At 34.0% G+C, this 18,626-nt stretch overlaps 1 pseudogene; it reads left to right on the forward strand.

Moving 5' to 3' along the window:
- Positions 1 to 1,050: 1,050 nt before the first annotated feature.
- On the forward strand, positions 1,051 to 4,321 carry LOC145018241 (pentatricopeptide repeat-containing protein At2g03880, mitochondrial pseudogene; annotated as a pseudogene).
- The last annotated feature ends 14,305 nt before the right edge of the window (positions 4,322 to 18,626 follow it).

Here is an 18,626-nt window from a genome sequence, read left to right on the forward strand (position 1 = left end):
CCGCCTGACATCAGGCCCCGTCTGGCATCGAGCCCCGCTCGGTATACAAATATGTCTCTCTTAGGCCCCGCCTGTCTCCGAGGCCCGCCCGCTAAACACATACAATCCTATAACATGCTAACACGTAAAGAAACATACTCTACTGTATCCTTGTCCTAAGAAATATACTCTGGTAATAATGAGATACAAAACATCGTTCGTACTCAACTAGTGATGAGATACGGGAGCTCGCCCACACTCGCCTCTTTACCAGGCACATACAAGTATCACACATACAACAAGTATAATCTAACATGAAAACATTCCTCAGGCACCTGCCCGACATCAGACCTTGGTCTGGAATAACATACTAGTAAACAATGCCTATGGCTAACCCCCGAGTCTTCCTACTCATAGACTACATGGGCTGATATTGTGGCCTTAGACTCATTCACACAGTGAGGAGACTCACCTTGCACTGCTGAAGCCCTGGTTGGAACTAGCTGAGTACGGACGAAGTTATGTATCTCATTATTAGCAGAGTATGTTTCTTAGGACAGAGATACAGTAGAGTATGTTTCTTTATGTGTTATCATGTTAGATGATTGTATGTGTTTAGCGGCGGGGCCTGGAGACAGGTGGGGCCTAAGAGAGACATATATGTATACCGAGCGGGGCTCGATGCCAGGCGGGGCCTGATGTCGGGCGAGGCCCGATGCTGGAGTATTAAATTAATGGTTTGACAATTATAGTTTTAGTATTAAATTAAAAACGAAATTTTTGGTCATGATTTTTGGGATGTTACACAGTTAAAACAAGTTAGTTTCTTTCTTATGTACAATAATAAAAAGTTGCCAAGATGTGAACACGGATAAGAGGTAGTTACCCTCCGTAGTCATTTTGAACACAGATAAAAGGTAGTTACCCTCCTAAGTTATTATCCCAATCAATTAAATATACATTTAGTTTTGATCTTTAACTTTCTCTGTAAAAAAAAAAAAAAAAAAAAAAAAAAAAAAAAACTTGGTTGGAAACACGTTCACTTGGCGGGGGATTACACGGTCGCGCGGCAGCAGTGCAGCACCCTAAGAACTCAGCAGCTCCAACACCACGTATTTGTGCGCAGTGCAGCGCACTTGGTGCTCCTCCTCGTACCATATTCGATTGCATGGAATTTCCTGAACTCCCACCTCTTAAAATGCATCGTCGCTCACGAAATCCTCTTAAAAATCTTTTCTTTAACGCCTTCACTAAAACCCATTTCATCTCTCTCTTCAATAACTCTCATCATTCTTACACAAACAGGTCATCAATTTCTTCCTACTGCACTTCTTTACAACTTACCTCGCTAAGACCTCAATCCCATTCACCCATTAAAAAGAAAAACGTTCCTAGAAAACGGGATAAAGAGAAACTAAGACGGTATTCAGAAAGTCTGCGTGATTGTGCTGCAAATCGGTCTCTGAACGAGGGTAAATCAATACACAAGCAGATTAAGGAAAGTGATATCGAATTGGATTCTCATTTGTGGGTATCGCTGATTAATTTCTACGCCAAGTGTGGGTGTTTGAGTGTCGCACGCCAGGTATTAGACGAAATGCCTCAGAAAGATGTTGTGTCTTTTACAGCTCTTATTAGTGGATTTGTAGGCGAGGGAAGTGGCACTGAAGCCCTCCAGTTGTTTCGTGAGATGCATGAAGAAGGCATTAAGCCGAATGAATTCACATTAGCCATTGTTCTAAAAGCTTGTTGTATGTCTTTAAATGTGTCTTTTGGTAAGCAGCTACACAGTGAGATTGTTAAAGCTGGATTCTTTTCAGATGGGCATGTTGGTTCTGCTCTTGTTGATCTTTATGCTAAATGTGGTGAGCTAGAATATGCAGAAAAGGTCTGCCTTTTCTTACCTGAACAAAATCCAGTTTCTTGGAATTCATTACTTAATGGATTTGCTCTAGTGGGTGATGACCAAAGGGCTTTAAACCTATTTTGTAAAATGAAAGAAACTGAAATGAAGTTTAACAAGTACACATTATGCACTATTCTCAAAGGATGCACGATTTCTAAAAATCTAAAAGCAGGAAAACTTGTACATGGTATGGCAATTGTGAGTGGAAATGAACATGAAGAATATGTAAGTTGTAGCCTAGTTGACATGTACTCCAAATGTGGGAAATCAGATGATGCATTAAAAGTGTTTTCACAGATAAAATCTCCAGATGTTGTAACATGGAGTGCTATCATATCTTGCCTTGAACAACAAGGAAAAGAAGAAAAGGCAACCGAGCTTTTTTCCATGATGATGTCATCAGGAATAAAACCAAATCAGTTTACCTTTACAAGCATTATCACTGCTGCTAAAGAACTAGGTGACTTACAATACTCTCAATCTCTTCATGCTTGTGTTCATAAATACGGTTTTGCAAACGAAACTTTAGTCAACAATGCATTGATCACAATGTACATGAAGAACAAATCTCTTGATGATGGTTTAAGAATCTTTAACACAATGAATCATCAGGATTTAGTCTCATGGAATGCAGTTTTATCAGGATTCCATGACACTGAAAGCTCTCATGGATCAAGAATCTTTAAGGAGATTCTTGTAAATGGCTTTAAACCCAATATTTATACATTTATCAGTGCTCTACGTTCTTGTGTAACAAGTGAATTCGGGAAGCAAGTTCATTGTCATGTTATAAAAGAGAATCTTGATAGTGATTGTTACATGGAAACAGCTTTGATTGACATGTATGTGAAGTCCAAATCCATTCAAGATGCAGAAAAGATTGTTAATAGGATGAATGAAATTGACCTTTTCACTTGGACAACGATAATTTCAGGATGTGCACAAATCAATCAAGGGGAAAAATCGATTCTTTACTTCAATCAAATGAATAAAGATGGTGTGAAACCTAATGAGTTCACTCTTGCTGCATGTTTAAGAGGTTGTTCTGGAATCACAAGCCTCACAAATGGAAAAAAGATTCATTCTTTTGTGATTAAAGATGGTTTTGTTAATGACCCTTTTGTAGGAAGTGCACTTTTAGACATGTATGGAAAATGTGGTTCCATTGATGAAGCTGAAATGATCTTTGAAGATATGGAATCAAATGACACAGTGTTGTGGAACACAATCATTAATCAATATTCACAACATGGATATGGAGATAAAGCTTTGAAAGTGTTTGAAATAATGTTGACTAAAGGTATATCACTTGATGGGGTTACATTCATTGGTATACTTTCTGCTTGTAGCCATTTGGGATTAATAAAGAAAGGGAGAGAGTACTTCTACTCTATGAGTAAAGATCATGGAATTACTCCAAGTATTGACCATTATGCCCTCATGATTGATATTCTTGGTAGAGGAGGGAAGTTTAATGAAGTTGAAAGTTTCATTGATGAAATGAAGTTAACTCACAATAGTTTGATTTTGGAGACACTTCTTGGAGCTTGTAAAGTTCATGGGAATTTAGAACTTGGTGAAAAAGTTGCAAAAAAGCTTTTTGAAATCGAACCCGAAGTGGATTCTAATTATATTATGTTATCCAATATTTTTGCATCCAAAGGGATGTGGAATGAAGTGGCGAAAATAAGGGCAAAGATGTCAAGTCAAGGGATTAAAAAGGAACCAGGGTGTAGTTGGGTTGACCTTGACCATGGTGGTCAAACCCATGTGTTCTTATCGCAAGATGGTTCTCATTTTCAGATACTTGAAATCCATCAAAAGTTGAAAGAATTGGAGGAAAAGCTTTTTTCAATGGGTTACATTCCAAATCTTGATTATGTGCTTCATAATGTTTCTGAGAGAGAAAAACGTGAAATTCTTTCACATCATAGTGAAAGATTAGCTCTTGGGTTTTCGCTAATTAACAAGAACACGAATAAAATGGTGAGGATTTTTAAGAATTTGAGAATATGTGGAGATTGTCATGAGTATATGAAGCTTGTTTCAAGAATCATAAATAAGGATATTGTTATACGTGATGCTAAGAGATTTCATTGTTTTAAAGATGGTTTGTGTTCGTGTCAAGATTATTGGTGAACATGATGAATCTTTGTTAATGGGTGTGTGAAGGTGGAATATGTAATACAATCATGTTTTTTGTTGGCTTACTAATTCGAGATTTCTTTAGAACAATCTAAAGAAATATTTAGTTTTGGGTAATATGAATAGTTTCTATAGAAAATGTCATTTTTTTGTTCATTAGTTATTCACTTATTTGTATGGTGTTGTTAGTTGTATGCATCTCATATGAATAGTACCAATTTGTTCATGTGTGTTTTGTTTTGATTATATGTTATTGTGGTTCCACTCGCAATCAAGAAGTTATTCGCTTTATTATCTTATTTAGGTCTCAACCATTCTAAGCCCAAAATAAAAAGATATTAATTTTTTATTTTAGGCTTGGCCTTGACATTTTTAATAAATATTATAAAAATGAAATTGTGTACATAATACATGATTTGTTTTTAGTATATTTTTCTGATTTTTTATTCTATATTTTTTTCTTAAAGGAATATATATATATATATATATATATATATATATATATATATATATATATATATATATATATATATTCGTTCTCCAAGGAAAAAAAATTTCAAGTTCTAAAACTTATTCTTTATTGAAAAAAAAACTAAAAATATCTAAATTCATAAGATAACATTGTGAATGTTAAATATATTTTTCGGATTCACCGTGTGAATTTTGATACACATTGTGAATTTTCAAAGATTCATATTGTGAATTTGACGATTTTTTTTTCCGAATTTGATTTCATTGGAAAAATAATAAAAAGTTATGAAGTTCTGTATTTTTAGTTTTTTTTTGATAAAAAATAAGTTTTAAAAGTTGAAAAAATGATTTGTTCCTTGGTTAATTATGGTTTTCTATTGAACCTCAAACATATATATATATATATATATATATATATATATATATATATATATATATATATATATATATATATATATATATATATATATTCTGGACCAATTATTTTAGTTATTTTAAGAAAATAATTAATACATATTAAATGTTGAAGATTTAATTAATACTCATTATATCTTCAAAATGTAATATGCATTAATTACTTTTTTAAAATAACTAAAATAATTGGTCCAGAATCAATCGTACATGCACACAATAGATAGTTAAAATATAATAACCTAACCCTAAATTAGGTTCAAATGTTTATACTATCTATTGTTTGCATGTATGATTGATTATGGACAAATTATTTTTGTTAATGCATATATATATATATATATATATATATATATATATATATATATATATATATATATATATATATATATATATATATATATATATATATATAGGTTTAGGTTTTATGAAAACAAAAAACCCTAAAAAAACGCATAAAAAAATAGTTAGAGAGCACAAAACTTTTCTTTTAATTTTTTTATGAAAAAATCATAGCTTTTAGTATAAAATCGTTGAATTAAAAAAAAAAACCCAATTAAATTTTTTTTTTTGATTTTTTCAGCGATTTTATTAAAAAAGCTGCGAGTTTTCTAAAAAAAATTAAAAAAAAAAATAAGTTTTGTGATCTCTATGTATTTTTTTTATGTATTTTTATGATTTTTAGGGTTTTTTTTTGTTTTCCAAATAACTCTTATATATATATATATATATATATATATATATATATATATATATATATATATATATATATATATATATATATATATATATTCATGTGAAACGGCTTAATTTTGTTAGACCGTGAGACATATTTTTATTTATTTATTTTTTTTAGTTAATTCAAGTTCCGAAAATAATAATTAAAAAAAGAATTTTTGGATTTTTCCATTTATTTTGCATTTTTAAATTATTTTTTAGAATATTAAAAAAAAAAACAACAGGATTTTTTTTTAGTTAATTCAAGTTCCGAAAATAATATTTAAAAAAAGAGTTTTTAGATTTTTCCATTTATTTTGTATTTTAAAATTATTTTTTACAATATGTACAGTGTAATATTCTGTTAGAATATTTCACGTATTTTTAAAAAAAAAATGGGATTTATTTATTTATTTATTTTAGTTATTTCAAGTTCCGAAAATAATACTAAAATTTTTTTTTTTAGATTTTTCCATTTATTTTGCATTTTAAAATTATTTTTAGATTTTGTCTCACGATCTTACAAAATTAAAATGATGTCAAATGAACCTGAGCATATATATATATATATATATATATATATATATATATATATATATATATATATATATATATATATATATATATATATATATTGAATCACAATTTCATTTATGTCTCAAACATAAATAAATATATGACCTCGAATAGAGACAACAAAGGTTTGAGTTTGCATACTCATTTTTTTATTTTAAAACCTTTTATATTTTATTTTTAAATAAAAAACACACTAGCAAATAGCTAGATTAACAAACCAAACAATTATACTGGGATAATTATAGCGGGGGTTTTCACCCAAGAGTTTAAATCTGTATTAAATTTCATATTCCTATTCGACAACCAACCAAACGAATAAGGAACGATCCGACGATATAGAATCATACTCATCCGGAAGGTATTTGGAGCAAAAGTTGTATTGTTTCGGTACCGCCAAATAACCCATAAGGTCACATAAGAAATCATGTCTAAATCTTTTTTCTTACAACCCGAATCCTTGAAGGCCTCAATAAAGTCTACCACGTCTAGGAAGCTTTCAAACAACAGGAAAGCCACTTAAAAACCAATCTCCAAACTTGATATGGAACCTCACACTAAAAACAACATGATTTGCAGTGTCTTGCTTACTGTCACACCCCCAAACCAAGGATGGCGGAAACGTCCGGGGGTGGAGGACTTTATGTACAGTATTACAACAACGAATATAATAGTGCTCGAAGTAAATACAACCACCATAAATATAATTGAAAAAGTTACACCAAAGTATATGTTTACATGTTTCAAAAACAATTACATTATGATGACAAAAATAAATTGTTGACGGTTTAACGTCCCATCCTCAAAGCGATGAAGTTTTCATGTTTCACTGATTTCCTGAGAATACAAGTAGTTTTGAAAAGTGTCAACAATTAAGTTGGTGAGTTCATAAGAGTTTTGTTTGAAGTAGAAACCGTTTTCCTTGTAAAATCGATATAGTTTGATTTCCAGAAAATCCAATATTTTCTTAGTTAAGTGTGAATAGAAATATTCATATATGATGCATTAATGAACCCTAGAATGACCCGTAGAGTTCCTTTATAATCGTCCAGTGTATATAAGTTATATAAGATTTAAATTAGATAAAACATTGAATATAGTGGGTCTGCCCTAGGTCCACAACCCAACGAGGAACAGGAGATGAGGTGGGCACCACCAATTCTAGGCCAATTAAGACTAAATTCTTATATGACTCAAACATATACGCTCAGCGACTATAGTTGAAGTCTAACAATTCTAGATGAAATATAGTTTAATTTCCAGAAAATCCAATATTTTCTTAGTTAAGTGTGAATAGAAATATTTCTATATGATGCATTAATGAACCCTAGAGTGACCCGTAGAGTTCCTCTATAATCGTCCAGTGTATATAAGTTATATAAGATTTAAATTAGATAAAACGTTGAATATAGTGGGTCTGTCCTAGATCCACAACCAAACAAGGAACAGGAGATAAGGCAGGCATCACTAATTCTAGGCCAATCGAGACAAAATTCTTATAAGACTCAAACATGTACGCTCAGCGATTATAGTTGAAGTCTAACAGTTCTAGATGCAATATAGTTTTAATATCATAATAACTATCTTAAGTGAACCTGGTACTTTGTATCGGTACCCCCTTTTTGTATAAAGACCTGGCACTTTGTATTTGTACCCCTTTTTATATAAAAACCGGCACTTTGTATTTGTACCCCTTTTTGCATATAAACCCGGCACTTTGTATTTGTACCCCTTTTTGTATGAAACCCGGCACTTTTCTCTCAAACTTTTCCCACTCCAATCTCGAAATTGGAGTGGGAAAAGTTTGAGAGAAAAGTGGTGTTTGATACTTAGTGAAATGAGGGCAAATGAGAGAAATGAGGAGAGAGGATGTTTGTTCCAGCTCTAAAAACGTGGGAATGAGTGTAAATTGAGTGTGAGGGACATTGAAGTGACCTAGGTAAGGTGGGGAGGTGTGGTTAGTCAAAGAGTGGGTGTAGGGTGGTTGCTTGTGACATTGGATAAGGGAAAGTCAACACTCCACCTTTAATAATTCACCCACTTGATTTTTATTATTTAGATAATGATTTTCATCAAAATATGTTTAAATTATGAATATTTAGAGTTTATTATGTTAAAATATAATTTCTGGAGAAAATCCCGCTTTAAAATCACGAAAAACGGGCTTAAAATGTTAAAAATATCAAAAATGGGCTAAAAGTGACAAATTTCCGAATTCTGGCCGAGGTTCGGTCTTCTGATGCTGAACCGAGAGAGAGGGAGGCAGAAACCGAGAGGGGAGAAGAGAGAGGGAAGGAACCGAGAGGGGAGAAGAGGGAGGGAAGGAACCGAGAGGGAAGAAGAGGGAGAGTAGGAACCGAGAGGGGGGAGGAGCGAACAGAGGGGCGCGAAGAGACAGAGAGGAGAGAAGGAGCAGAGACCGAGAGAAGAGAAGAGATAGAGAGGCGGAGTAGAGACCGAGAGGCGGGTAGAGACAGAAAGTGGAGAAGCGACAGAGACCGAGGCTCGGTCCTCGCGTGCATTAGCCAACAGAGGCTCGGTCCTCGCGTGTCTTAGCCAACAAAGGCTCGGTCCTCGCGTGCCTTAGCCAACAGAGGCTCGGTCCTCGCCTAAGAGGTCTCTCTTCTTGGTTTCGGTTCCTAAAGCCTATTTTTCTCGTTTTCGCCCCGTTTTAAGTCGTTTTTGACCCGGTTAAGGGCCGGAATGACCCGAATGATTCTAAAAAGTTACGGGAACTATTTGAGGGAGATTTGGGAGAGATTTCTCATACTTGGAGAGATTTGGGAGAGATTTGACATTCTTGGAGAGATTTCTCATATAAAGAGATATTTGAGAGAGATTTCACATACTTGGAGAGATTTGGGAGAGATTTGACATTCTTGGAGAGATTTCTCATACAGAGAGATATTTGAGAGAGATTTGGGAGAGATTTCTCATACTTGGAGAGATTTGGGAGAGATTTGACATTCTTGGAGAGATTTCTCATACAAAGAGATATTTGAGAGAGGTTTCACATACTTGGAGAGATTTGGGAGAGATTTGACATTCTTGGAGAGATTTCTCATACAGAGAGATATTTGAGAGAGATTTGACATAGAGAGAGATAGAGTGAAAACGATTGAGAGAGGTTCCATGTGGGACAGTTGTGAGTGTCCGGCATCGCAATGCATGGTTCGTAAACCCTGTTAAGCCTTGTTTAAGGATCCTACACACTCCCGATGAGTAAGCATCATTGTTTTATCGGTTTGGCTTGCCACTTACCGCAGCTTTTAGGTTAAAGAGATCTAGTTGCACGTACTTTTTGATTTATGTTTTCTTATCAGAATAGCGAGTTGTTTAGTAAATACTGAACGTAAGTCCTAGTACACAAGGGTTAGTTGAGCTGACCGGTTTGACTTGTTGACTTTATTTGACTTTGAATTGACCAGAATTTGACGGTTGTCACACTTACCGCACATAGACTTATCAGATGTTCTAAATAATGTTAGACGTGATTTGATGATAAGGTTAAGTTTGTTGGATAATTATGTGACCACTTCATAAATATGTACGATATATTATTAAATCCAATTATTATAGTAAGAATATATATTGTTGATGGACCGATTTATAGAATATTAACTTACCTTGTGGGTTGAGTTCCCGGTTTGACTCAAGATTCTCAAGATCCCTTCCATATCTCATCTTAGGGTATATCTCCATCTATATATACATTTGATGAGGAGCAATCAACATATACGAAATACACATGTAAATTCGTTTAGGGTTTGCTGAGGGATTCTAGAGAGAGCTCTTGAGATCAACTGGAAAACTCAACCCTAGTTCTTCCGATGCAAAGATTATAATGAAATCAGGTATGTAATTGTTAATTATGTTTAAGTTTTCTTTTAATCAGATTCGAGATTAAAGATCTTCATATTATGCTTCCGCATTTTACGTTTTGGTTATCAAAATAACCAACAACTGGTATCAGAGCCTACTCGAATTTGATACTAGAATATATATTTGACTTGTTTAAGATCTATAATTTTTTTTGGATTTGTTTCGGATCTTACCTTCGCTCTAAAACATACCGGTATATATGTGTTTAGTCTTATTTTTCTTGTCGGATTTATGTTGCGGTGGATATAATATTTGACAACATTTTCCAACCCCACATACATTTTATTTGATTAACTAACTACAAACCTTTTGTCATAAAATGACCATTAAAGGTTTAATGCAAAATTGTTTTATGCATGTTAAGATCTAGTTTGAGAAAATTTGCAAATCAATATCTTGCAACGATAAATCAAAAATTTTTTGATGACTGTGATGTTTATATAAAAGCGTCGTTATGTTATTTATGGATATTATATTTGCAGAAGTTATAAAATCAATATTTTTGATAATATTGATTTTCGCCATCATTTAAGTTAAGCAGTTGAAACCAAATAAATAAAATGCTTTTGATAATATCTTTATATTTATAAAGCATTTTTTATTGCTTAACAGTTTTGTTATTATCTTATCAAGATCCAGTAAGGATATTCACTTGATCAAAGGATATTGAACTTTTGTATAAATGTTTTGTAACTTAAATTCTATGGTAGTTTAACTTGGGATATTAAAGTATTAAATTGCCTAGTCTTTTTGTTTCAAATTTTATGATATGTGGATATTCAACGGTGTTATTCCCCTTTTGATTCAATTAATTTTTGTTTTTATGGCAGAAGAGAGTGTTTACAAAATCTATCATCATTTAATGTACTTTTAAACACGTCCCCTTAGTGTGTTTGCATTTTAATACTATTAGTGTTTATGCAATTTAATTAAAGAACCATTTTTGATATATGAAATTATTTTCATATTTTATAATTATTATTGTTATTACTCTTTATTATCAATAAATTCAGTAACGATATTATGGTTTATGTGTTTATTAATGTGAATATCAATCAACCCAAAGGTAGGTTGATATTTTACCGAATAAACACATATATAATAATAAACATGCGACAATTTTTAAGGTTGCATGTCATTAATAAGTCGGTCCAAAAAGAGACTTATTAATTGACAAGATTTATTGTCAATTATTATTATTAAATTTTATGGTTTATGTGTTTGTTAATGCGTATATTAAGCAACCCAAAGGTAGATTAATGTTTGGTCGGATAAACACATGTTTGATGATAAATATATAATAATTTTTAGGTTACATGTCATTAATAAGTCAATCCAAAGATAAGCTTATTAATTGACATGATATATTGTTAATTTTTATTATCAAAACTTATAGTTTATGTGTTTATTAATGCGGATATTAGCCGACCCAAAGGTAGACTGATATTTGGCCGAATAAACATATATGTGGTGATAAACATGTGGTGTTTTTTTTTTGGGTTCCATGTGATTAATAAGTCAATCCAAAGAGAGGCTTGTTAATTGACATGATTTATTGTCAATGTTTATCTCTAAAACAAGGATATCTCTTGCAAGTTAGTATTACTATCCAAAGACTTGATATTGATGTTGTGACGATACCTTGTAAAGATATCATAAATTGAATTTATTGATTATGGTTTATGGATTTATGAGCATAAAAATAGATTTGCCTATGTTTGAATTATGGTATTATATTTGCTAACATTGATCGCATTTATGATTCATGTACTCAATGAGATTAACTTTAAGGAATGGAATGAGGGCATTATGTTAGTTCTCAATTGCATGGATAGTGACCTTGCATTTTGAATAGAGCAACATTTTTTTGAGGATGTTGAGTTTGGGGGAGAGACAAGGTTAAACCATTGTTCTTAAGGAGGAATCAATCTTGATTCCTATTATTGCTTTCGGAAGTATGCCGATTATGAATCAGCGATCGACAATGTTATGCAATCTCCTATTCTGAATACACAAACTCAACAACCTCAACTTTGGATATCCTATGCGTGGTACCAAATTTTTCATCAATTTGTTATCTCTTTTTTTGAGGTAAATACACTAGATGATTTTGTGTATCACAGATTAAGTGGAAGTAAATTTATTTTTCTGGTTTTGGGCAGATATCTACGCAAACTAAGTTTGGATCATAAGAAAGCAGCCAAATGGATTTTGAGATATCTATACATAACAAAAGGCTATATGCTCAACTATAGGGAATCATATGTTTTGGAGATCATTTTTTATTAAGAATATGATTTTATTAGATGCCAAAATGGTTATCGATCCATATCGGGATACTTTTACATTTTAGCATGATGACCCATTTCATGGAATAGACTTCGGTAGCTTCTTCCATAATGGCATCATAATTTGTAGAATGGAATATGGTTGCGGAAATTTGTCACGATGCTACACATTATTGGTATTAAAAGACCACTAAAGTTGTAATAATAAGCCATCAATATTATATTCCAACAACATAAGTTCTATTAAGTCAAAGCATATTGACATCAAGTTTCCTTTTGTTAACACAATAGTGCACAATGGAAATATATATATAGCACATATGAACAAACTCCATGAAAGCGGATCCGCTCATAAAGGGATTACCTCCCTAGGTCTTTCATGAGCATACTACACACGTTGGTGTGATATTTGGTTTTAGTGGGAGTTTTATGGTGCTTTATGTTTTGTTTAAGAACGATTATGTTTTTCTGTACAGAATTAAGAATTCGGTTAGCTCTATTATTAGTTGCACTTATTTGAAGTTTGATCTCACTTCAATATAAAGAGGAACTCGTTGGAAATCTATTTAGATTTTAAAACCACACATCTTGTTTAATCTATGTCGTTAGTTATATGTGTATATGTGACTATTGATAGGTCTAGTTACGTAAATTGTAACGATGGTCGCTTTGATCCTATAATATTATGATTAGTGGACGAGATTGTTTAAGGGTACCAATGTTATAATAACGTTCATTAAAACGCTTATACAATTATACATACATTTATATATTCGTGGTTAGTAGGAGATTGTTGGATAATGGGACCACTTCATAAATATGTACGATATATTACTAAATCCAATTATTATGGTAATAATATAAATTGTTGATGGACCGATTTATAGAATATTAACTTACCTTGTGGGTTGAGTTCCCGGTTTGACTCAAGATCCTCAAGATCCCTTCCATATCTCATATTAGGGTATATCTCCATTTATATATACATTTGATGAGGAGCAATCAAAATATACGAAATACACATGTAAATTCGTTTAGGGTTTGCTGAGTGATTCAAGAGAGAGCTCTTAAGATCAACTAGAAAACCCAACCCTAGTTCTTCTGATGCAAAGATTATAATGAAATCAGGTATGTAATTGTTAATTCATGTTTAAGTTTTTTTAATCAGATTCGAGATTAAAGATCTTCATATTATGCTTCCGCGTTTTACGTTTTGGCAAAGTCTTAAACTTTTATGACCCGTGACGAGCCATGTCACTTGTAATTCGTGACTTCAGGTGGTAATATATATATATATATATATATATATATATATATATATATATATATATAATTCATTTTTATATAGATATATAACTTAAAACGATATTTTGTTAAAACATGACATTAATGGGGTGTTTGGGATTGCCATTTAAGCTGAATAATTCTTTTTGTTAAAGAACTTTTTGACTTTAACCTTTTTAGGGGCAAAAGTGAAAAATCAATTTTAAAGAGTGTTTGTCTAATATTTCTTGACTTTTGAAGGCAATTTATATTTTAAGAAGGTAAAAGTCATAAAAATCATGATTTTCTTGTCTTTTGAAAAACCACACATTATTTCTTACCAAAAAGTTAATTTTAAAAGGTCTTTTGCAAATGTCAAACATCTTTTAGAACTTTTTAACTTTTTGGAAAAGCCAAAAGTCAAAAGTCACTTAAAAACAATCTCAAACACCCCTTAAGTACAAGCCTTAGAGTCATGGCGAAATCATGCCGAACTTTTTAGAACCTAGGACATAACACCAAATACATGACCGGTCCAAACATATAGTGGGCTCGGGGCGAGAAGAAAAAAAGGACCCCTAAAGTCAAATATAATATAAGATTAAAAAAACATTTATAAATTTCATTAATAATTTCTTTAAAAAAACACAAATATAGCGACAAATATTTATAATAAACAACATATTTAAAAAAAAATTGGGCTCTAGCTATTTTAGATGCAAAATCATTGATAATTCTATCAAGATAGATTATATCTAACATATATTTCTCTATATATAATATTTCAAAACCATTCAACATTTCTTGTGATATTTGTGACCTTAGATAAGTCTTCGATAACTTCAACTTTAAAAAAAATTTCTACACATATGTGTAACACCCGATTCAAGGTATTTTACATTTATGACCCTTGGTATAAAAATAGTTTGCAAAATTGGTCCCTAATAGTGTTAGATGAAAATTGGAAGTTGTGTGCGTACGTTGGGTTGCATGGCATCATGCACTTGGATAGACTATAATGAGAGAAATAAGACACTTATGGTTATTAATATATTATAAGTTCTAGTACATTAATAATAAGAATAATAAGATTATTTAATTAGTATTGATCAAGAGTTAATCTAGGATTAATTAAGTGATCATAAGAAGACTAATTAAATATATGGGTTGATTGTGCAAATCATCCATACTTGTATAGTGGGCTAATGCTCCATGGATAATCAAGTTGGGCTAAAACCCATAGGATGGTCCATGGATGCTCCATGGTGTATTTGAACCCATGGATCCAAGGAAATGGAAAGTCATGACAATTAGGGTTTACCCTAATTGTATAACTATATAAGCATCTTATTCTTGATCAAAATCGGTCACTAGAGAGAGTAAGAAGGGGCTAGCCGATTTTCATGAAGTGTAGATTTCTCTCAAGTTAATCCAAGTGCTTATGGTGTTGTGTGAACCATTTGAGGTGTCACACTTGGGGCACTAGGCACTCAAGCTTCATGAAGACAAGCACCAACAAAAGGTATGTTATTCTAACTTGTGTTATTCAAAGTTTAGTATGCTAGAATACAACAATACCTTGGAAAGTTGATATTTGCATGTATAATAGAGAAAACATAGATCCAAGGTATTTAGGGTTGCATGTACACTTAGGAGTGTTACAATGCTCATAACCCAACATAGAGTTAAGTGTTCCTACTTAACCCATTAAGGACTTAATCCATTATGTCCAATACTATCTTAGGTTAGTTTGCAAATGATTATTAATTAACATTTTCAGTTTAGTAATTAATTCAAGTGCGGGTCCCGATAAATCCCCAAAATTAGAGTTTCATGACATTAGGGTTTTCCAAACCCTAATTAGGGTTTCCAACTCATTACTAACACATTAGTAACATGATTGGGCTTTTAGGTCAATTAGGGCTTCATTGGGCCCATTGGGGTTTCATTAGTCGGGCACCATCCACTACCACCTCGGGTAGTGGTGGTCAATGGTGGCTCACGGCGGCAGCCACCACCTCGTGTTGGTGGTTATGATTTTTTACTAGAAAATTTCCAGGCATCCCAAACGAATCCAAAAACAAACGAGCACACCACCACCCAACAAGGCGACTGGTGGCAGCAGTAGGCGGCAGCCACCACCTCACGGTGGTGGTTATGAGTTTCTTTTCATTATTCTAATCTCTAATTACATTTTACAATGCTTTAACCCAAAAATAACACATCCAAATAAAATACACACACAACCACCTTGTGGTGGCTGGGGGTGGCGTATGGCGGCAGCCGCCATGGCTGGTGGCCATGGTGGGTATCTTTTTTGTTTTCCGACCATCAAACACCATCTAGAATCACACACACACGAAATATGATTGTTCAAAGGGTCCAGCCACCCACTTGGTGGCTCACAACGGCGACAATGACTGTTTCTCGATGGCAGCCATCACCTCACGGTGGTGGTGGCGGGTTATATTGATTCCTGCCCACAAAACATCAACACACGTGAGACACGATGTGAAAAAGCATCCAAACACAACCACCCTCGCAGTGGCTCATGGTAGTCGTAGGGAAAAACGATGGAACAATCTCCTTCATTGGTTGTGGAAATGGTGGCGGCAACTAGCTGTTGTGTGACGAGTTCCAAAGCGAGCGGCGAGCGGAACGGTACTGGCAACAGCCGAGTGTGGCTATGAACGGTGACAGAAAAAGAGAAGAAGAAAAGTAGAATGACAAAGAGGTGGCCGCAGTGCTCACAGCTTCGTCGGGGAGTCCTCGTTGTTAACAACACGAGTTTCAACAGTGGTTGTGACTCGATAACACTGGGGGGGGGGGGGGGTAGCGACGCCGAAGATCGGAGGTAGAAGTGGGTGGTGGCGGTTGGAGGGACAAGGGTGGAGAAGGTGGCAGCTACATAGTGTACCTAGGGTTAGGGTTTGTGGCTGATGCATGGTGATGGGTTTAATACCAGATCCACAAACTTTGTGTCCAAAGAACACCTTTGGTCCCTCCTTCTCGATTTCTTTTCAAATTAAATCCTTAATTTATCATTTCAACCCCTACTTAAATTTGTTTATTATTTAATTATTCTATTTTAAACAGGATGTTACAACTCTCCCCTACTTAAATTTGATTTCGTCCTTGAAATCGTTTCTTATCATCACTTACACGCCAGAAAACTTGAACCACATGGCCATAACTACAGGCATACCCCAGCCTTTCCAAGGCAACCACATCCAACCCTCGTAGGGTCCTGGAACCTAATGATACACAAATTCCTCGCAATAGGATCACCTTACTCAATCTGAAATCTGTAATCTCAAGATGGTCTGACACCCTGATAGATTGCCCATACTGGATCATTATTGTTGAATTCATTGCATTTATCTCCCAACTGGCTACTCAACTGCTAATAACCTGGGGTTCCTACTAGAAGACAGAGCCAGTGACCAATTTCCCTATAATACACTTACACTTGATAGAAAACTCATCCGGAATACCGGATTCCTGCCTGTTTGCTGAACCAACAAGCAATCGTGCAGTCGCTCTGCGCGACCTTCGAAGGAAACTTTAACTAGCAATAGTTGCCCTAGCTATATCACCACTCATGGATCCATCAATCTTTCTGGTCCATCCAATCGTAATATTCTGACAACTTGTTACCACCAAATCCAATGCGAAAATTGAATGCTACGAGAATCACTGTAGTCTTATATCATGCCCAGTCTCCAACGGCATACCGTTTTCCTGATTCCAATCATGTTGTGGTCTACCTACAATCTTGCTAACTGTCCCACCCTGACCTAATCATCTAAAAGAATCTGTGAATGCTACGAATCATCCCGCAATCTCACAACACTTCCCACACAATCTGACTGCTAGTGAATGATATAACTACCCCTGTAGTCTTACAACACTTTCCATACTATCCGATCGCTTATGAATGCTACAGCTACCCCCACAGTCTTATAACACTTTCTCTCTAACACAACCATAATCCAATACCTTACCCTCAATCTGTCAATCCAAAAACCATCAGAGTCGAGTACACACTCGACCGAACACCCGAGTTGAACTCAATTCATGACTAGAACCCCAACCTGATTTCCCAAATTCTGTTATCAAGCACCGAGAAGACGCGATACACATGTTGAGGAGTTTTACCGAACTCCCAACTCACACAACCCTCAAACCAAACGTCAGCTAATTTTATCTTTAACTTTTATTATATTATTTTTAGTAGACCGGGACAGGAAAACTCCGTTAGGAATTCACAACTCCTTTATCCGACGTCCTTTTTCGTCTGACTTTTTACCATTGCATTACTATCGATGAGATCTTCGATTCTCGTTTAGATTGTTTTAGCTAGAAATCACTCGATCTCATATTCGAACTTTGGGCTGCATACTGCTAAGTCGAAACTTTGAAAAATCATAACTTCCTCATATGAAGTCAGATTTAGACGTTCTGTTTATGTTCGCTCTCGGTTTAATGTATTCTACGACTTTCGTTTAGGTCACTAAGGCTAAATATCGCTCTATCGTAAATTCACTATTTACGTTACGTAGTGTCGTACCGGTTCTGTCGCGAAAGTTCGACAGGTCATAACTTCTTCGTTATAACTTGGATTTCAACATTCTTTATATATTCGAAAACCTTGCCACGACCACTACAACCTAGTTAAGATTATTCATTCTAAATAATCTTTTATCAAAAAGTCACTTTTGATGCTTATTGTCTCTAAATTGAGTAGCCCAGATCTACGAGCGTTCCAATTATCTCCCCCTAGGATGATTACGTCCCGGAATCATCAACGAAAATAGGGCTTGTATAATAATTCCATGCGTTATCTTTCCATCCTAAGTAATAACCGTAATATATATGTTTCTTCGAACGAGTACCTAACTCTTGGGCTTCTTGACTGTAGGTGATGCTCAATCTTGCATCTACTCTTCGTATTATGTTGGAGTTTCAATCTTAACCTTTGAGTTAGAAAA

The sequence above is a fragment of the Lactuca saligna genome, chromosome 9, assembly GCF_052625555.1.
Source record: "Lactuca saligna cultivar CGN05327 chromosome 9, ASM5262555v1, whole genome shotgun sequence".
Taxonomy (NCBI): Eukaryota; Viridiplantae; Streptophyta; class Magnoliopsida; order Asterales; family Asteraceae; genus Lactuca; species Lactuca saligna.